Here is a 22,711-nt window from a genome sequence, read left to right as displayed (position 1 = left end):
AAACCTTTTCACTCGACTATATGGGCTGTAATGAGCTGCAGTGAGGGCAGCAACAGTAAATACAAATGTGAAGCGCATGGGAATGGGCATTTTGCTCGGTTCCCATTTCATCTCTGTGAGGTTTTGTGAGCTCAAACATGTGGGGAAAGATATGTTTGTAGAGATTTCTGGACTCTTAAATAAAACAAAGCTGGCTTCTAGCGTGTACGGCTCGCTCTGGCAGCGCTGAACACACTATGTTCTCAGATGAATCTCCGTTTTATCTTTATCTTTCTTTTATCTTTTAAGTCATAATCTAACAAGCCATGCCATCTCCTTCCTAACCTAGAAAACGTCCCCACCCATCATTATTTTGGGTACTGCTGCAGCATCTACAAACTGTATTTACTGTCAATAGATGACTTCATCGAAACAGATACAGCTTCCATTTCTTACCTTGTTGATGCATGAGTAACTGTCAAGGCCATGAGAAGTAAAGAAGCGTAGGCATATATGTGTGTGTAGGAGTGTGTATGGGCGGAAAGGTGGTCAGAGATAAAGAGCCACAGACAAAGAGAGAAGAATGTGACCCTTGTGGTTTTGACCTCCTTTCATCAAGAGCAAAACACACCATCAATCACTCTCTACGAACCAACATCCTGATGACTAAACACTGTTTCTATACTGATGAAAGGTGCGCAGCAACAACAGCAGTGACACAAGGAGTACAGAGGAGAAATGGGTCGCTCTTTAACTATGGTCCAATGTGGTCAGGAAACACTAAGAAATACACATCTAAAATATATTGGTAAATGGACCTGCATTTGTATAGCGCCTTTCTAGTCATGCGACCACTCAAAGCGCTTTTACACTATGAGACTATATTGATTCAATATCTTCAGTAATAAGACATTGTCATTTCTATGACCATATGTCTTTTACCACAATAAACAAAGCGGGGGAAATGACTGCTGTGGAAATTAAATTGTCACTTTTTAAAAAAAAAAAAAATGTCATGATAGCTTGACAATGTCCGTTTAAGTGTAACATAAAATGTTGTTTGCTTATTATTTGTACACTCAAAGGAAATATGAGCTGTCTGGAAATGACAAGACAATTAGCATACTCCTGATTTAACAAATATGTACCTTCAGTTCTTCTTTCTTTAGTTCTCTCCATGGAGCTTACTGTTCTTCAGCCATGTGCTCTCCTGTCACATGACTGCCGTAGTCACCAAGAATACAACCCTAAAAACAAACAAACAAACATGAAAAGAGTCACTGAATTTATATTTTGCACAGTGTGGTGGAAATGACAGTAAACCCAAGGTACAAGTGAAACTAGAATCACTGCTTCATGGTTATGAGCCTTTCATGAACCAGTCATGTTGTAGTTGCAGTTTACATCCATGTCTGTCCAGACTCATATGCAGCCATGACAGTTGACAAGGCTTCCAAACTGGATGTTACCGCTATGGATGTTGATGCTTCACACACATCTTCAACCCATCTGACCAGTCTCAGCTTCTGCTACTGAGATACAATGTTGAATAACAGCCAGAAAAGTGTTTTTATAGAACATTATGACGCTACAGGGAACGGACCTTTGACCTTTTGGATATAAAATGTCATCACTTCATCACTTCCTATTAGACATCTGTGTGAAATGTTGTCATAATTAGTGTATGGATTCTTGAGTTATGGCCAAAAACATGTTTTGTGAGAGACCTTTGACCATCAAATTCTAATTAGTGCATCCTTGAGTCCAAGTGGACGTTTGTGCCAAATTTGAAGAAAATCCCTCAAGGCTTCCTTGAGTTATCGCCTTTATGAAAATGGGACAGACGAACATATGGACAGATTGACCATCTGAAAAAATGATGCTGGTGTGGAGACATAAAAAGACATAAAATACTAATATATCTTACAACACATGACATAATTCATTAAAATGGGTATTCATGTGCCATTTGTACCAAAACTTAATATGAGATCACGACTGAATTCAAAATTAGGCAGGCTGAATGTCCAAAATCTAAGGTAAGGTAAAGTAAGGTAAAACTTTACTGTCCCCGAGGGGCAATTCGAGATACAGACAGTAGTCTTGAGTACAACAAAACACAGACTCCAGTATCACACACTGTCAGGGTGAATCATGGACATTAGTGGTCACTGATGGTGATAAGCGATAGCAGACAGGACAAAGGACGATCTGTAACGCTTAGTGCTGCATTGAGGGAGGCAAAACCTCCGCCCTGATGGAAGCATCTGAAACTCAGCATGGAGGGGATGTTGAGAATGAGACCGAGCTTTAGAGGTGACCCTCTATTCATGTAAAATCTGGCTCTGGAAATCTGCATAATCTTGAAAGATCTAGAAATATGGCAGAAGCTAAACATAATAGGCCATCTAAAAACAGACTGATCCATCATCCATTTTTTGAATGTTCTTTTGGTATCAAGAAAGTGCAGGGACACAAATATCACGATAGTTTCAGAATACCCATATATGTGTTTCGATGCTGTGCAGTGTAATTTGAAATCAAGCTTGCTCTAAGATATTTAAACCCAAAGGTTTCAGAAAAAAGTCACAAGATAAACGTATTTCATTTTGCTGCAGCACATCGCCATATTCCTAAAAGTGCCTCAGGGACAAAACGCTTAACAAACTAATCAATCACAGCCTGTGCACATAAACATATGTGGCCATAATTTAGCCACCAGAGTAAATCAGAGATACATTTCCAGATAAACAGGACCAAAGAGCGATTTGGACATCTGTGACTGACCGTGCACATTCGGGGAGTTGTTTGATATATATGGCAGGATGTTTGCAGGCTTTTTGCCGTGAACCATGCAACGTGAGCAACAGATTGTTTCATAATCAAAACCATTCGGCGTGCGAGGTATACATTATTCTCTGGTGGATAGATTGAGCTCAGTCATTCACAATCACGCCATGCCTGGTTCACCTAAATACGCTGCTCCCTTCATACAAACAAAGTGATGTTTATGGGTGAGCAGGAAGGAGATTTGAAAACATGTTCACTTGATTTATGCTGAAGAAACCGAGGTGTTGAGAGACGTGCAGAGTTGACGACTCGTTCCCTTAACACTGATACCGGCTGCCTTGACTATAATTCACAGGCTGACTAACCGCACCACCAGTTTTCTTTGCATGACTACTGACAACACTGGCAGGCAGGACGGAGAAGCAAAGGCTCATCAGCAGGGAAGAGGAGACGTTTGCAGCCCCCTGTGTGGCGCTTCGCTGCTTGGGGTTTAATACCTGTTGAGTGGACAGAGATTTAGTGAGCTTGAGCGCCGCAATCCCAGCTTAATGTTGTACAGGTGCATCTCTCCTCTCAGGTTAAACTCGCCTCAGGGCAGCTGGCAATGTTAACTGGAGGAGCTTCAGCCGGCTGGAGTCTGCTGGGGAATCAGTTTGACACTGTGGCAGAGGAAAGGCTATCACTTAGGAGAGGTGCGAAGAAACATTCATATATAGAGACACACTAGATACAAAGATCTCTGCTCTGTGAGTTTATGATTATTACCACACCAACACATTTGTTCTCTGTGCTGTAAAACATTCAGCAATTAACTCTTTACTTCTGTCTCTATTTTGGCCTAATTACACTGATGATTATGTATTTCTACAAATTTGAATTGCATGGTAATGTTATAATAATAATAAACTTTATTAATGTAACACATTTCCTACAAGAAATGCAGCACAAAGTGATTAACAATAAGGGCAGTGTAAGCACCAAGTGCTTCACATGAAAATAGACAAAATGGACATAAAACAGACAGGGCAATTCATATGAAAGGGCATTTAAAAACGGTTAAAACATGGATTAACTGAGTCATAAAAATCATAGAATTGTAAAACTAAAAATCATAAAATCAAGTAAGATTTCAAAAGAGTTACAGCAGCGTGTAGTGTAAAAAGAAAGCGTTTCAGATCTGTATCGGGAAAATCAGGGCTAGTTAAAGGCTAAATTAAAGGGATAGTGCACCCAAAATTGAAAATTCAGCCATTATCTACTTGATAATGGCTGAATCTGGGGCGCCGTCAGCCTGCATTAGGTGGAGTTGTGTTGCTACCCTCTCTCCCCTGGGATCTCCGCGAGTGATGTGAGGACTCTAAAACTTCACCTGAGCCTCCCTCGGCATATGGGTGAGTAGATAATGGCTGAATTTTCATTTTTGGGTGCACTATCCCTTTAAACAGACACCTCTTTAGCTTTCTTTTAAAAATATTTAGCAAGCTAGCTTCCCTGATATCTATAGGTAGTGTGTTCCATAGCTTTGGGGCGTAATTGACAAAGGCTGCATCCCTGATCTTCTTCCGGCTGTTGCTGGGAACCTCCCGTAAACCAGCAGCAGATGATCGCAGTGTTCTTGGAGGCAAATAGTTAACAAGGGAGTTAGCAATGTTGCTTGGCCTGAGCCAATTTAGGGCTTTGAATACAAGGAGGAGGAGCTTAAAATCAATTCTAAATGTAACAGGAAGTCAGTGCAGAGCAGCTCAGACTTGGTTCTGGTTAATAGCCGAGCTGCAGAGTTTTGAATGAGCTGAAGTCTCTCTGTGGTGTTTTTTGGGAGGCTGGTAAAAAGTGCGTTACAATAGTTGAGTTGGCTTGAAATAAAGGCATGAATCAATTTCTCGGCATCTTTTTCATTTAGAAATGGTCATACCTTAGCTATGTTTCTGAGGTGGAAAAATGATGTTTTTGTCACCTTGTTAACGTGGGGTCTGAATCTAGGATCACACCAAGACTTGTAACCTTGGATTTAATCCAGGGAGTTAAGATTCTCAAGATTATTAAGCAGCATGTTGTTCACACTCCTAAAGAGGCAAAGGCTGGACCGGCCATGGGTGTAATAATGTTTCCTTTTTCTCAAGAAAATAGAATAATTATTTACTGATCTTGACACAGAAGTTTTGTACTTGTTTCATACTCTCAACAAAACCCAAAATGTACAAAACAAATCCTGCAATATTCCAAATACTGAGGGACTAATCTCGTGTCGTCAGCAGCTACTTTACAATGTTGTGACATCAGATGATCTACAAAGGACACATTCTGTTTGTGTTGTTGCTCGCACTTTCACACCGTGAACACCTAGGGGAATAAAAGTGTGAAAATGTGCATCAGAGTAGACGTTCCTTGTTTTGGTGTCAGGTAGCCAGAGGGCAGACAGCACTCAAAACACAGGCAAAAGTGACATTTTATATTTTCACACATTTAGCCATTTAAGCTGCATCAGTGTTCTCTTACTGGTTGATGGCTGCAATCTTAAAAACACAACCAAGAAGCTACAAGGAAACAAAAATGAACAATATTACATCTTGAATGCAGTGTCACCACAAAGAAGGGACCAGGAGGAAATATAACTGAAGGCTGACATTACTGTCTTTAAGAGGCTGTGGTGCGCTTATTTATTAAGCTACAGCAAAGGTGCTGGTATCATGTGAAACTAGACAGCATGAGGCATCCATTGGTACCAACAGTGGCAGCCCTAGCACATTTGGTTTCTCCTTCAAACAACTGTAATTATTCAAATTTCTCACCAAAAGCTACATTTTACAAGATTACACTGAACACATCATGAGACTGTTCTAACATAACTTCGCGTACTCATCTTTACTGAATAGAGCTTGAACACATCTCAGTGTAAGTCAATGCACCCTCCCTGAGCAGTTCGTTGTGGCCACCGGCTGCTTAGACGTAACGATAACTAGCCCTACACCTGCCCAATTCAACACCGATTTGTTATTGTTTTTTCTGTCTCTCCACATCCACTCCTCACAGTAGTGCAGTGGTAGCTGAGTGGGTACTAGTAGTTGAGGTGGACCAGGGGCGGCAAGAACCCAGAAAAAAAGGTCTCTGTTATTTTTTCGGTGAAGATTCTCAGTCATCCAGGTCATGGTAATCGTAAGTGCTATATTGTAGGCAACTGGACTTGCTTGTGTTTCTTGAAGACGTTTCGCCTCTCATCTGAAGAAGATGTCTGAAGAAGAGGAACTGAAGAAGCTTCTTGGATGAGAGGCGAAACGTCTTCAAGAAACGCAAGCAATCCAGTTGCCTACGATATAGCACTTACGGTCTCTATTATTTAGTAAGCTTTGCTATGTCGCTATGTTGTTGTGGCCGTATGTAATATTTAAAAAAAATAGTAGTAATAGTATTCGTGAAAAAAGTAAGTTATTTTTTCTTCCCCAATTTGTGGCGCCCTCTTTGGATGACGGCACCCTTAGCATTCACCTATACTGCCTATGCCACCGGCCGGCACTGGATACTAACCATGTCAGCATACCTTTCCAAGAAGGGGGCTAAATAACGCTCCAAATTTTGGTTAAATTTTTAGCGAATGGTAATTTTGAAAAGGGTCCCTTCAACTCTCACCTCAAGATATCTGAACAAAAAAACAAAACATGAGTTCTATGGCTATCCACAAGTCTCCCCTAAACTCTGAGAGGTTTGTTACCAGTTTGCCACCCCAAGATTTCTAGTGGCCCCCATCTGGCCACCCCAATGAAAAATTTCTGGGGGCACCACTGATCAGGTGGGAGCCTATGGTTCATCTATGCACTGGACCATCCCTGCTGTTGATGACAGACACCACCGTCATGAAGAAAAAATGATTTGCTTAAAACTTAAGGTCACTGGTGATCGCAACATAAATATTGGCTGATGATATAATATGTTCACAAAAAGCCTCTCCAGCTTCACCATTTAAAAGATAAGGCTGTGATATTTCATATTTTTGTAATTGTCAACAAATCCTGTGTAAAGCCCAAAGTCAACACTGGTTATCCTGTCTCTCAATATGTTCCCAGATCTCCAGTTTCTCTGTGGCTCTCAGCCCAAAGACAATTTGATCCTACTTAAGATGAAAATCTTTAAAAAATGCTTAGGAATATGTACTTTTATTTTCAAGAAGGCTAAATAATAATCCAAAACAGCTGGACACTGTCATTTATTGGCAAATATTATTCAAAAGGGGGGCGTTGGGGACTGTTTTCAGATGTGGATCAATACAGATTTGGTGGTCTAATGAGAATTTGTGGCACCAGGAGGATGTACTGTATGTTAAATTAACTCAAAGTGCAGCTTATGTTCATGGTAATGAAGTAATATTGATGTGTTTTCAACAAGTTATCTCCAGGGGTTATCGCCAGGTTAATCTCTAACAACAGATATCTGCATATGTATGATGAATCCGTGGGCAACAGGACAAGATGTTGGTATTAGGAGCATTCTGGTTTATGTTTGTAGTCCCTGAAGTAACAATCAACCATGTTTGAGTGGGATTGGTTATCTGCAGGTAAACAGTTGGACAGGAGAGCAAAGGAGGTGGAAATGCAATCTATGGTACCACTGTCGTCTGATGAAAAAGGTAGCTTTTAACTTGCGGATTTTCTGTTTATAGAAATTAGCCAAAATGTTGTATGGACCTTTCTCTTGGTGCTAATCCAACTGTAAACAATGAGCATCACACAAGGACGTCTTGGCCCAGATATTCACTGGCTTCACCACATCTCTAGAATAATTGGCCCTCACCCAAGAGGCTTATTGTCATCAGACGATAGCCGATTGTCTCCAGGAATAAAAAGTGAAGCCAATGCAGAAGTGCCTTAAACCTGCGTTCTTTTTAATGGCCAGCAGGGGGCAACTCCGCTGACTGTTAAAAGATCCGACTGTATAGAAGTCAATGAGAAAAATGACCCTACTTCTCACTTGATTTATTACCTCAGCAAACAGTTTCCTAACAAATGTATGGTCTCAATCGCTAGTTCCTGGTCTTCTTCCATACAGCATGATGTTCATTTTGTAACTGAGGGTCCCAGCTAGAGTAAAATAGATGAGTCCTCAGGTTTTCAGTCAGATCCACCCCTCACTCCCCTACAGCTCCACCCTCTTGCCCAAATATGGTCACGTCTGGATCCAAAAAGCCAAGATGTCGACGATCAAAATGCCAAACTAATGGACTCAAAACCATCGTCCAGAAACCAAGGGAGGTCTATGGTTTTTAATATTTTAACAAAGAAGCTCTAAGGCACTACAGCAATAGTTGCCAGCGGGTGGGTCGCGGCCCAAACCACCAACGCAACCTGCTCCCGTGCTCTTGAAAGCTGGTTGCCTACCATTCTTTGACTACAAATATGACGTATCATCTGAAACATGGAAGTAGCTACATGCCCATTAGCCATGATACTACTGATATTATTCTTTCTCACACCTTGAACTCAAACCATTGTGTTGCCCCGCCCAAAATATATAGTTTAATAAATAAATTCATATCGTAAACATGCGGGCGACTAGTCGACTAATGGCCCTAAATTACTATTTTTGGTCAACTAGGAATATTCTTAGTCTGGGGCAGCCCTAATAGAGATTAACATACATCAGGCTTTCAGTACAGACAGAGAAACTTGATCAAGTCATTGTTGGTTTTGGTCCTTTTCATTAGTTTTGTTGACAATTAGAAAAATATGGACGACAGACTTATTTAACACACAAATAAAAATGAGCACATTTGCACCCTCCTTCAGTGACAGGGTCACAGGCACCTTTACAAACACCTTTTTCACAGCAGACTGTTGACTTGTCATGGGAAAAGGCAATGGTGTTATTACTACCATTACATCATTCAAGTGTTCCTATGAGTCATGGCAGCGAGACAGCACACACAACATTAAGACCATGAACCTGAAGTCACTGATTTTATTATTTACACCTCACCGTGGCAAACAACGCCTGTGTCCTCTGTATGTGCTGCTAATATTTTTAACATTCTGAACATAACACCTACTCTTTTATGTATAAATACAGAAACTTTTTCCTTAACGTAAAAAAGAACATATCCACCTCTTCACAAAGCCTGTAAATATTTCAAGCAGCCAGGACCAAATTCCAAATGAGTAGCCATAGGCGTTATGTTTTATGAAAATAACTTCTCAAACCTCTCTATAATTTACAACTCTCTACAGGCTGCTTTGGTCTTACCTGTGCTCCGGCTTTGCCCTGGACAGCAGAGGAAAAATCGGACTTCCTCTGCAGCACTATGTAAGGTAATGGAAACACGGTTATACTGACATCATTACAGCAAACAGGGCCTCTGCGCGGTCATCTGTTTGGGCCCTGGAGCTCCGAGTCATGGACTGTGGAAGAGAAATCCTTTGTTAGTGTCTACACCAGTTAAAGTGAAAAACAGAAGCAAAGATGTGAGCTTTACAAAGACAGCCAAGCTATCGATTTTTCTTTGTATCATTTTTATGTTTGTTTTTCTGCGTTTGAAGATGCACTGAGCTTTTTTTAATCTCTTTTCGGCTTCTCAACCTCAAATGAAGGTAAATGCTTTCATAGAGTGCAATACATGGAACAAAAGATTTTAGAGGAAGCCTTGGCTCCTTCCCTCACTTGACCTCTCTCTTCTCTCCGACCCGACCTCTCGTTGGCCTCTTGTTTAGCTTCCTGACTCGTGTTTACACCACTCCCCCAGACCGTAATGAAAGGCAGCTTTTCAAGAGCAAACTGCTTTTCCTCCATCAATACAGAAGAAACTGAGATTCGCTCTGAGAGCAGTTGAGATCTGGGAACGCCATGACCCCCGCTGACAGTTTGTCCCTCTGAGAAATTCCTCCCTTGTTTGTTAAAGTGTCAAGTCACATGTCAAGGGATTGGTTGCCTTGAGCAACAGCATAAATGTACAAAACAAATAATATGTTGAGAAAAGCCAAATATAGGATTTGGCTTTTTTAAGGGACATTGGATGCTTTTCTAAATATGATTATTTGCTTTCTTGCTGAGGAGTAGAAAAGAAGATTGATACCGCTCTCATATTTGTATGGTAAATATGTACACCTACCATACATTAGATGACTTTGAAAGGACATTAAAAATATTTTAAAAGACTTAAATCTGACAACTCTCACATCTAAAGATTGAGTTTTTAGTCACAGACACGATTTTGCATAGACTGAGGATCTTGCAGGGTCACTATTTGCAAGACTACAGCTAGATTCATTTTGAGATTATGTCCCATCCTGCTCCTGGTGGAAAACATTTCATCAAACTCCCTTTAAGCAACACAACATATTGACAATTCCTTACATGTCTGCAGACACACATGACTCTAGAAACACAAGATAAAAGGCATCTAATGTTTCAAGTTGTCAGTTCGGCATCAATAAAATAAAGACAAACTGTATTTGTGTACAAACTTTACATTTACATGACATAGTTGCTCTCCTTTAGTGGGAGGAGACAGTGGGAATGAGGGGGTACTGTTTCAAGAATTAAGATTTCTCACTAAAATAAGTGCTGGGTGGGGGATCAGATACACACTAAATTAAACACTGATTCTTGTTCACGTCACAGCTCCACCAGTTTCTCCTCCTTTTCCACAGTACAACAGAACCGAGACTTGTTCCTCCCCGGAGTCCCCTCCATGTTTAACATCTACCTAGTTTGCTGCTTCCTGTTTGGTGCTGGAGAGAGCACAGCTATTGGATGTCGACCATGTTCATATTACTGAACTTCAGTATTTAAATGAGCCAAGACTAAAACCTACAATGATATTGAACATGTTTGATTTTGTCAGAATGCCAAAAAACTGACTTGAGACAGCTTGGACTGAGTTTTATGACCACCTTACACCAAACGATCGAGATCGAGATTAGGGGCGCCCGATAACTGAGGTAAAGGCTATTTGTGATTTGAGTAAACAGCACCAGAATTCCTGAAGTCACTGAAAGACATAAAGGGCTGGAAAGAAACCAGAGGATCTGCAACCTCTGTGATGATAATCATGTGGGAGATGAGTGTCATATTTTGTTTAATGTCCGGATGTAAGCTTAATGACTTACAGAGAAAGGTATTTGCCAAAGTATTATCTAAACTGTTCATCTATGTTTTAATTAATTATGTAATTACAATCAGATACGCCAAAAATAATCTATAAACTAGGTGCTTTTTTGAAGAATGTCCATCCTTTGTTTAAGTAACATTGGTTGTACTTTAGCCACACAGTGTGCCGTTTTGTTATTGTATGTAATGTTCGTACTCTCTCTAATAAATAAAATGAAATGAAATGGAAACTCTTGTGATTTTATTCCAACATTAGAAATTTGATAGTGGAGTTGCTTGAAAAGTTGTTTGGTGTATGGTCGGCAGTAGCTGGAGCTAGCAGCCTGTTAGCTTAGCCTGCATAAAAAGTGGAAACGAGGGGGACACAGCTAGAATGGCTCCGTTCATTGATAACAAAATTGGCCTGCAAGCTTTATGAAAATCATGGCTTCTTTTATTCATTCATTCACTTATTGTTTTTTATGTTTCTTGACTTTTGCAGTACATTTGTTATGTTTATTGTTATACACCAAACACTATAGAGTGTGTCAATAAACCTGGAACTCCGTTAGCGCTTTTAGTACTTCCGGTTCTCTCGTCTAAAAGTCAATACGTTTTTTGAATGGGTCCGCCATTACAGCTTCTTATTTAGCTTTAGCATTATACAATGTTTTTAAAATAAAGCGGAAGAAATCAGTTGAAAGCTTAGTGGCGGTGACGTCAAGAGTCATGCGACCGTGGAGTAGTCATGTAGTCCGTTAAAGCCTAACGTTAGCTTTTTACTTCTGGCGATCGCATTTAAGCTTCAAATGCGGTATGAAAGGTGTTCATATGTGAAGATTATCTCGCTGAACAAAACCTGTAAGTATCATAAACTTGTGTTAGCCACAGAGCTTATTTTCTGACATAATCCAAAACGCAATGCAAAAATCACATTCACTTTCTCCTCCGGGAATCAGCGCGATGCTAAACTTCCGGGTTTTGACATCAGCCCTGGCACACTCTATGGCAGACTCTGTCTTTGCAATAAACCTGATCCTGATTCTACGCAGACGGATAACTTATGATATTCTGCTAAATTAACGTGATGGTCACAGCCACACATGATAATGTTTTCCCAGTCCACACTCTTAAAACTCATTAGTTTGTTATCTACCTTGTTTACTTTTATTTATGGTCAACCATACCTGAACAATTCGCATCACACGGTTGGTTTGATTTAGAATCTGTTTATTTGCTTTTAACCTTATATTGTTTAAGTGTACACATTCTGGCATTGTAGGGTCACACAGGCAAACTGTTTGATATTAATCATCTGTTTCTTTGTCTTTGAGTTACCGTGGTTGTTTAGGGTGGTCACTTCCTTGCCAAAGGTGCAGCTGAGGGCTGAGGACTCTTAAATCCTGGAGCCAACTCATTGGATCAAATCATGTGCTGCCATGTCATGGGGATGATTTTGGTTTAGTTAGTTTTGCTTTGTGTTTAGTTTAGTTTAGTTTAGTTTAATTTAGTTTATCAAGCTCCCTCGTGTGTCATTTGGACAGGTCAGTTTGTTCAGTTAACACTTTGTTTAGTTATTATATTGAGTATAGTTATGTCATGTTGACCTCTTTCATAGGCCGAGTTGTTCATTTCTTGGTTTGTAATTTTTCATGCATTTTTCAGGGTAAATAAAGATCCACTATTTTGTCAATAACTCCTACGTCCTTGTTGCCTCACTGCTTGGTCCCAAACATAATGCAAAGATTAATTGCTCTCTTTTAGTTTCTGTTTTCTTTTCCTCTTCTTACAGAGCAGATATTGATGCTGTAGCAAAAAATAATGCAGTTTAATTTCAGTAAAGAGAATAATCCACTGAGACTTCTTAGTTGCACACGATACTATATATCTCTAACATGACTGTCATTTCCATTTCTCTTTCATGAATTAATTTGAAGACACTGGAAGATATGAAATATTGGACAGAGCTAAAAGAAAAAACTGAATAAGTCAGTGGTGAATTCACACAGAGATAAAGGCTTTCTGGATGTAGCTCGTTCAGTGAATTGAATTTCTCAATTTAGGGCATTCATAGTAATTCTCTGCTTTTAATTAATGTCTCGATAATGTTCCAGTAATTATTATTTGCACTCAATGTCAAATAAATGTCACGCAAGAAATGTATTTAAAGCTGCAGCAATGTGTTTTCACTTCAAGAGTAACAAATGAGATGATGACGGATCATGGCATGTCACCCCCGTTTAATAATGTTAATTTTATTTGAACACGCATGTGTGTTGTGTTTGCTAATTCTCAGAGTGTGTGGCGGCGTGCTGGGGTTCACCCACGATGCTGTGTGTGTTGTAGCGGACATGATGTGTAACAGGTGTGAGGCGGTGAGGAGGGGAGACGTCTGCAGCTGTCCCTGCAGACACCGGTCACGTCCTCCCCCATCTGCCTTCCCCCTCCCACGGCCCATCAAGCCCCTAAAAGCCTGGCTCAAGTGTGTGTGTGTGTATGTATATTTATGTATGTGTGTGTGCAGCAGCAGCCGTTGGATCCCTGCTTACCGCAGCCAAGTGTCATCACCTTTCTATCCAGCCTCCCGCAGCCCCTCCCTCCCGTTAAGCACTAATACCCTGCAGGTACCCGAGGATCCTGGACACATGTGGTTTCAGCCATGTGTCCATTTAACAATGAATTATCACGCTTCATGCTTCGCTTCGGCCAGCAGCAATCCAACCTTCATGCTGCTGATCATTATGCCTGGGTGAAATTTAAATTATGCTTCTGAAATCGAATGCTAGTTTCAGAGTGTGAATTAAAATCACTCGCAGGGAGAAATGATGAAATTAAAGGAATGTTGTTACATTTGGCTCCTCTTTATGTTTGATGTGCTTGACTTTCATGAAGGCTTATTAATTTTCTTTGCCTGTCGCAGAAATGTGGGACTAAGATTATTATCTAAAATTCTGTCAGATTCACATGTAATAGGAGCGTTATTAGACTGGCAAAAGGTTTTTTAGTAAATGGAGGCCACATATTTTGAGCCAGAAAATCTTTGGTTCTGTGAATAACAATGTTTGTCGATCAACACTTCGGTTGAGACTGAATTATGTCAACCACCACTGAATGGACTACCATGAAATTTAGCGCAGACATTCATGGTCCCCAGTGGATGAATCATGTGGATTTGGGTGATGTTCTGACTGTTCCTTTAGCACCATCACCAGGTCAACATCTTAAATTTGTCCAATACGTTGGTTCATGGTTAGAGTTGGGTCAAATTCCTGTTTTGCCGGTCTGGTGTACGAGCTTTAACGGCTTGATTTTTTTGCAAACTGGCTGAACAGACATTTGTCATTATGACAAGTTCTGGCAAATTAAAAGGTGCCGTAAAACACCAGGCCATTATGTGCTTATATTTGGGACAGGTGTCTATATGGGACAGGCCTTTAGTTCCTTTCACACAAAACTGTTGCTCAGCAAAGTTCAAGAAATACAATCAAATAAACTGTTTATTTAAAGCAGTATGAGTTTCACTTATAAAAATTAGGCTTTGAATACCATATCAATACCAGGCCGGTAAATCTGAATAAATTACTGTCTTCTTTGGCACTCATACTGTAGTTTCAGTAAAATTAACTGAACAATTGAATTGTGGAGAACCTAACCAAGCTAACACAAGCCCTTTTTAAACAGGAATTGTGCAAATTTGCAGGAAAGCCCAATCAGTCTTCTTTCAGCATTGGCAGTATAAAAACAAAATCGGGGAGTGCAGCAAAATGCCGCCTACCTACTTTTGTTTATACAGAATGCGCCTTTTTCGGGGCAATGGGGGGCGTGAGCAAGTAACAAAACGTGTAGCTCAGCATGTAACATAAACAGTGATGTGGGAGGGAAGCTGCGGCTGGTCAGTCCTTCTGCGACTCTCTCATAAGTCGGTCCGTCCTTCACCGTCCCCGCCATCTGACGGTTAATGGCCTCTTTGTTTGCGAGGACAAGGAGGGCACGCAATTCCTTGTCTCCCCAGTTGCTGATCTTTACAGTGTCTGTCAGGTTTGCGTTTCCCTCTTGCTACTAGCAGCTCGCTAATTCCTGCTATCAGCTGTTTCCTGTTTATCCACCACCAGTGGGTCACACGTGCAGCGTCATCAACAGCCCCTCCAGTGGTCCTTTTTTAAACCAAAAAGGTTCCGCCAATATGTCTACCCTACGAGGCGGAAAATTGGGCACCTCGGATCAACTCGCCAATCCGGCTCTGTGTGTCTAAACGCTCGCAGCTTGCCGGCAAAACGGCCCAACATTCGCAGAAAATCTGGCAGTGTAAAAGGGGCTTATGTGTAGCATCTCTATATTGACAAAGTATAAACATTTATGTTTCTATGTGCGATCAAAGCAGCTAACTAACATAAGCTCCAGTGGGGAGTCAATAATCCGGTTTTATACATCCAAAGAACTTCTATAAAAAATGAACCGCTTGGCAACCAGACCAGGCCTCTAATTGAGACCGGCCTTTATTTGTCAAAGTGTGTAGCCACACTGGTTAGTAAAAGGGACTGGGCATTTAATTGAAGTTTTATTGTAGCCTAAATCAGTAACTTGTGCTGACGGCATCACTGCACTAAATCCACTTGTCCTGCCTCAGTAATAAGCTACATGACAACATGATTGATGTAATATAAATGGACTGTCAGAGCCACTAGTGTCTGAGAGGCCGTGCGCCATTTACTGTTAAGCCGAGCACCAGCAACATGAAGGAGATCAAATTTTAGTAGGAGATGAGTAGTGCATGTTGTTTACTTGAAAGTTAAGTGTGTTTTCTGGGGTGACATGAGAAGTTATGACGGGTCCATGTCATTGGTTCGACAGCCCATTGGTTCGACATCCCATTAGTCCGACTGTCCGCGGTGCTGAACGGCTCGCGGCGGGCGTATGGTGCGCCGCGACTGGCTTGAGGCGGAGCAGGCTCACGGCTTATGTGTTTGTCACTTTCTTTTTCATTTTAACCCACACCATGATCTTTTCCTGACCCTAACCAAGTGGTTTTTGTGCCTAAACCTAACCAGACCTTAACCACAGGGCATCATGATGATTTCGGAACGGACTTCGGAACAATGAGTTTAATATGGTCGGAACAATGGGATGTCGAACCAATGGGCTGTCGAACCAATGGGCAGTTCCCGTTATGACACAGTTAGTCTCTCAAAAAGACAAATTGCACCAAAATGGCAACATTTTAGATCTGAAGCACACGAAAGAGGCGTCCTAACTGGCTGTGAGCGATGCAGCGTGCTGTTTTGAGCTAAACTTTTGTCGGACGCCGTGTTTCTATTGATTCTTGTCGCTGGCTTTAAAAACAACGCAACGGACAAGGAATGGCTGATTCATAAAGTTTAAATGAGTGATTATCTCTATGATTCCTTCTTATTTTACTGAAGAAACCTTGAAAAAAGTGTCAGGTGGCTGAAGGGAGTTCAACTGGGAGCTGAAAGCTTCAAGTAAGGTAAATGACTATCACTAATAACAAGCAAGGCTGTGTGCTGTTGGCTGTATTCTATGTCATTTCCGGTAAATATCACAACATAAAATGTGTGTTGTCTGTTTAAAAAGTACAAACTTAGAAAAATAAGAAGTGGGCAACTCAGTGGTTATGTCTCCAGTCTGATCTCGAGTGCACAGCTGGTGGTTTGTTTACATGACGCAACAGAAGTGCATATGTAAGGAATACAGCGTGGGCAGAGAGCTCTGATGTGGAGCGATGCAACGTGATCGTCAGATACATGTTGCTGTTGGAACATAGTGTCACGATGCTCCACATTATGCTTGAAAATGTTAACACCAGGGATATAAATACCTAAACTAAAGACATTCCCATCAACCTCAGCTGTACTTTGCGTATAGTCCTGAATAATCACAAATCTTTGGATGCTGAAACTCAAACACTAAGATACTGAACCTGGTAAAGAGTAAACCAACTAAACATCAGCATGTTAACACTGGCATTGTGAGCGTGTTAGCAAGCATGCCTGTAGACTCGTCTCGTTCAATAAGTGGATGCCATACATTTTTTATTCTGGGTAAGTTTGCAGGCCACATGTCCATGATGCTCTCTGACACCTAATTAGAGAGCATCAACCTCAAACATATGGCACAGCGGTAAACAGAGAGCAACAAGCAACAAACAAGGGTACTGTCTGCAAGAGGCAGCAACACAGCTGCAGAATCAAACCAAAGCAAATTCAAATACTGTGTGCTAATAAGGCACATATACATGAACTTTTTGTACCTACCCAGCTTCTGTCAGCATGTACCGGAAGTGCCGATGAAGCCAATCTGTGACACAGGAAGAGAGCAAAGAAGCAGTGATGAGCTAATGTTTACAGGACATGTGTGTATGTGGCCTTATGTTAGAAGAGTTTTAAACTCAGAAGGAGAGATGTGAGGTAAAGATACAGCAACTTCTGTCAAAGCCCATAGACCCTCTACCCTCTGAGTGTCATATCTCAGTCAAATTAGAACACAAAGACATGATACAGATATTTTTACGTCCAATGCAGCTTACACTTTCTGAGGTTAGCTTTATTTCCAGGGTCTGTTGTGAATAAATGCTTCAACTTGCCTCAAAATCATCACATTTTTAGGTTTTCTTTAGTATGAAAACAACATGGTGGCAGTAGTCAGTACATTTATAGGTGCGCTGCAGACAGGAACTGCTAATAGCTAAGTCGGCATAACTTCAATGCTGCCAATGTGCCAAAATGTAAACAAATATAGGATTAAAAAACAGGCTCAAATTGAAGCCCAAAGCGTAAGGCTGAATCCAAATGTCGGGATTTCACTGCACTTGCAGACTGGCGGATTTGCGGGCACGTTCCCAGGAAGTCTGGGAGTGCCGAGGGCTGTCCAAAATCACATTTCAACAAGTCCACAAGGGGCCTCAAGCGGAAGTTTGCAGACTTCCAGAGAGTCCGCTGGGGTGCAGACTTAAGCAGACTTCACTGATTTAATAACCCAAAATTTATAGCCATACGGATGTGACGCTGTGGGATTTGTTTGCCAAAAAAAAACCCTATGAATGTGTTAAATAGTTATTGATAGTTAAGCCTATCAAAATGCTTCTTGAATTGTGTCAGCCAGAAATAATATTCAACCACATCATGAAACAGAGATATGTATAAGTATAGGCTGTAGAGGGACTGAAAATGCATTATTGCAGCCTAACAAGCTGAGCTGTGAAATAGGCTAAAAATGTCCAAAAAACAACAAAGAAGGTCTTCTAACATTAGTAATACCCAATTTATTGAGTTATAGTTCTGTCCTTGTTTACAAACATTTTTGTTTTTGAACACGTGTTGCCTGATATATATTTGTTCAGTAACAGTATAGGCCTACAAGGGATTTATATCTTGTTATCTGCAGGGACAGATGAGCAGGAACTATTCATCAACCTATACGACATATATATGAATATGACAGCAGCAATAGTTGACTTTCCATGGCAACAAGTAAAACAGTCTCGAAGGCTGTCTACCAGCCGCTTGCAGTCTCTGCCCTTGCAGACTTTACATGATGGCGGTAAACACATCACACTATGTACAACTGAAGTCCGCAGGTCCAGAGGGTGGACATTTGGATTCAGCCTAAAGCCTACTTCGCATTCCACGATTTTCACCGCGATTTTGGTGTCGCAGAGGATCTTGAGAGCCGCCTTGGGTCAGAGGTGAGTCGGCAGATAGTCTGCCACGACGAGTCCTCATGTGTGAACAAGCCTACGAGCAAGTCGCCCCCTCATCTGCGACTGGGACTGGATATCTGGCATGCTAGAAAACTGGAGAAGTCTGACATGACTGACAAAGAGCATCAGCCAATGAGAGGCGGGATACGTCCCACATCAGCATGCAGGAAGATGGAAGAAATGTGAGGAGGACAAGCCGCAGGGTTGCCAGGTCTGCTTATTAGCCGCAACTATGGGCTTGTTTCTAAAGTGGAGTTGCTTATTTGGGCTTGCTCTCTAAACGAACTATGGGCTTGTTTCTAAAGTGGAGTTGCTTATTTGGGCTTGCTCTCTAAACGTCACCTTTCTCTATATATATATCCGTCTAATAAGTTATTTAAACGCATGATAGTCGCTTCTTTTGGGCTTGTTTCCATTGGCCTGGTTGCTTGTTTCTTTCCCAAGATCTGGCAACACTGACAAGCCGGCCGGCAAGCAACAACAACAATGGCGGTGTCCACAGGATCATGGGGTGCGTGTTGTGTTAGGACCCAGGCCCTGGAGGCAGATCTGATTCAACACTGGGAAGAATATCCACACCTTTACGATGTGTCGTCTCCAAGTTTGGTGACATCACTGCGTTATCTGGGGCTCTGTTGGCAACTTGGCGAGGGCTCGGTGGAGAAATCTTGTGGTGTGCACACACAGGTCGTAACGCAGCTGGCGACACTCCCACTGACAGAAACACACGTCGCCAGGTATGAACACTCAAAAGATTACGATAGTCTCTGCGACGTAAAATCAGGGTGAAAACTGTGTAATGTGAACTAGCCTTTACTCACTAAACCCATGGCAACACTGTACTTCCTGTTTACACTTTATTATGGGAACTGTAGTTCTAGTGGGGTAGGGTAGTGTTAGGGAGGGGTGCAGGTTTTGTCAGAGAGGAGCCCAAAGTGTCTTTGACTTTGAAAACCACTGTAAAAGGATGCATTGCCTTTAATCCAGTTTAATGTGGGTGCATGTTCAGCCATATTAAATGAAGAATAAATATAAATATTAAAGAAACCATATCAAACAGTAGGAAAAAATGGGATATGCAAAGCAGCCATTAAAATGTTTTAATGATCCTGGGTGATTAAAAAAACACTTTTAAAGCAACACACATGGAAACACACAGTGGAGATAATGTGAAGATAGAGCTTTATTAATGTTTTAATGGCTGGAGTCTTTTTTTCTTCCTGTGTTTACACTTAGCTTGTTCTACTCTGATGAATTATCATTAGTCCATATCCAACACAAAGTGATTATTTTAAACTTACAGTGTGTTGATGATGTTTAAAAGGAAGCAGCATCTCATGACAGGCTTCTTTTTCCCTTCTTATTGTCATTTTTGGCAGTAAACATGCACAGAAGCTTTTTTTTCTATTTGTGGTGTTTCAACATCTGGCTCCAATTATATGACAATATGTAGAAGCTATGTAGAAGAAATATGTTTGAGATACAACCCAGCTTTTCCATTGTTTTCCTCTCAGCAGCATGTGAAATGTCACATCAATGAGCTTCCTACAAGCTCAATTCCGTTTGTGATTCTTCGCTGTTTCGCTAAGAGATATATTGAGTTTTCTTTCCTTGAGGGCATCCCAATGTCTGACAAGATTTTGACTGACAGCTTAAACAGATAATTATATCCCAAATAGAAATCCATTAAAGGCTGGTGACAGATTAGTAAAGGAGGTTACTTGTCCATGGCAGCACAATACTGCCCCCAGGTAATCCTAAAATGGGATGTCATGAAGAGAAAATGAATCCGCAAAACTTCCTGCTGGACCAATACTGACTGTCAAAAGGGCGACTGTGATTTAGAGGTGACCCGCAACACAATGCACAACACTAACACCCGTGAACAAACACAGCTGAGAGGTTTCACATGAAGCCGGAGCTCAGTCGTATTCAAATCATGTTTGTAGAGAAAGCTGCTCGTCGATTTCTGTTCTCGCCAGTTTGGCCCACTGAAATTACAACTGACAGTCAAATAAAATTGACCTACCTCAAAGGAGATACTGTCAGCTGATATATGTTTATGCAATTAAAGCATGAGGCATATAATAATGCAAATGCCCTGTCTTGTAGTTAAGGTATGAGGATTAATTAAATGTTTTTCACTTCAGGATACAAAACCAAGCTGATGGTTTTATAGTTGATTTCGAGCAGTTCCACAGAGACTGACCTCTACATTTAATAATAACAAAAAGCACAGCAGTAAGATGAATACAAATTATATAAAGTCCCAGTAAAATATGAATTTAATTGGAGCCCAGTTGCCAGACTAAAATGTTGGCATTGCACATTACTGCAAACCACCGATATGTCACATTTGTATATTTCATACATATCATAACAACATTTCTAAAGTGACACAGTTCAGATTAATTATTTAATTAATGAGCTAAATTTGTCATGTGGAGGAGGAGATGGTGGTGGATGGCGTGAGACCAAGGCAAGATGGCTGCCAAGCACCAGACAGCAGCAGACAACTGTTCAAGTCAACAAACAACAAAACCCAGTATTTTTTTAACATCATATCAGGATTTCAAACCATGTTTGTGGTGACAAAACTGGGGATTTTTTTTTATCAAAATGCTGGGACGTTACCAGCCATGTTTGTGGAAATAAAGTGGGTATTTTTTTTAACAACATGCTAGGACATTTTCAAGTGTTATTTGTGCCGACAAAACTGGGTAGTTTTAAATACATGTCAGCACATTACCAACTATGTTTGTGGCGAATAGTATAAAGTATTTTTAACACCACATCGGGATATTTCGAGCCATGTTAGTGGTGACAAAACTGGATATTTTTAACGACATGTCGAGACATTAACAGCTGTGTTTATGGCAGCAAAACTCTGCATTTTTTAACGATGAGTTGGGACAATTCCAGCTGTATTTGTGTCGACAAAACAGGGTATTTTTAACAACACATCAGAACCTTTCCTGCTGTGTTTGTGGCGACCTAACCTGAAATTTTAATCCAAAACATGATCTTTTCCTAACCCTGACTGATTGTATATTGTGCCTAAACCGAACTATAACTTGACCTCAGTGTTGTCACAACACAAAAAGTGGAAACGTAAAAAATATAAACTTTTGCTGCATATAAAACGTACAATTTTACCACATCTGTGGCTGCAGGAACTTACAAAGCCAGTATTTATTCTGATGACTAGATCTGGAAGTTGATAGATCACACACAGATACTTATACATAAAAACCAATTGTTTGAAAAAGTATTAACATTAGAATTTACATGGTTAATACTGTAATTAAATTCCCTAAAGTTCAGGGCAGATGGCTCGTAACTACTCGAATTGGTTGCCATTCTCAAGCACCTCAATTGCCTTTAAAACAGACGTGGATATATGGATAAATTAAACAGTACACACAAAGTCAGATAATCACAATGGTGAATCAAATTGCCTCCACTAATCCAACTGTCACTAATTTAATATAAGGCAGATATTCATGAAGACTCAATGTAATAATAACTTAATACATCAGAGTTATTTTAAGGTTATTAATAAATATCTGTGCTGTTATGGAAACACTATAATTACAGATTTTCCAGCCTTGTGTGTGGTGAAAAAAAAAAATTTAACAACACATCAGGATATTTCAAGCCGTGTCAGTGGCGACAAAACTGGGTATTTTTACACACGCTTGAAGTCAAATAACTGCAGTGGTGATTCAAACTGATTTCACTAATCTACTGTCACTACTGTTAACTTTTTTTTAGAAATAATTTCATATAGAGTAGATTTTTCATGAAACACAAAAGACATCAGAGTAATTTTAAGGGTATTAAAAATAACGTTATGAAAATACTATAAAGCTTGTTTTATTACACTGAGTGTAAATTATTAACTGAAAGTATTCAAAAATTTGTACCAATTCTCTGTTAGTATGTTTTATATGTGAACTAAAACCTTAACTGAACAGATCTTTACAAACCTAAGGTGGTTCTTTAGAGTAAATTCAAGGAAGCAACGAACTGAGACTGAAGTCGTTGTAAAAAGACGAACCTTCAGCAGATCTGAATGGACTCTCTGCACCACCTATCCTTAAATATACAGAGGAGCCGGGCTTCGGCCTTCATTTGTCATGACTAATACATGGT

Source organism: Epinephelus moara, chromosome 1 (genome assembly GCF_006386435.1).
Source record: "Epinephelus moara isolate mb chromosome 1, YSFRI_EMoa_1.0, whole genome shotgun sequence".
Taxonomy (NCBI): Eukaryota; Metazoa; Chordata; class Actinopteri; order Perciformes; family Serranidae; genus Epinephelus; species Epinephelus moara.
This window is presented reverse-complemented; position numbering follows the sequence as displayed.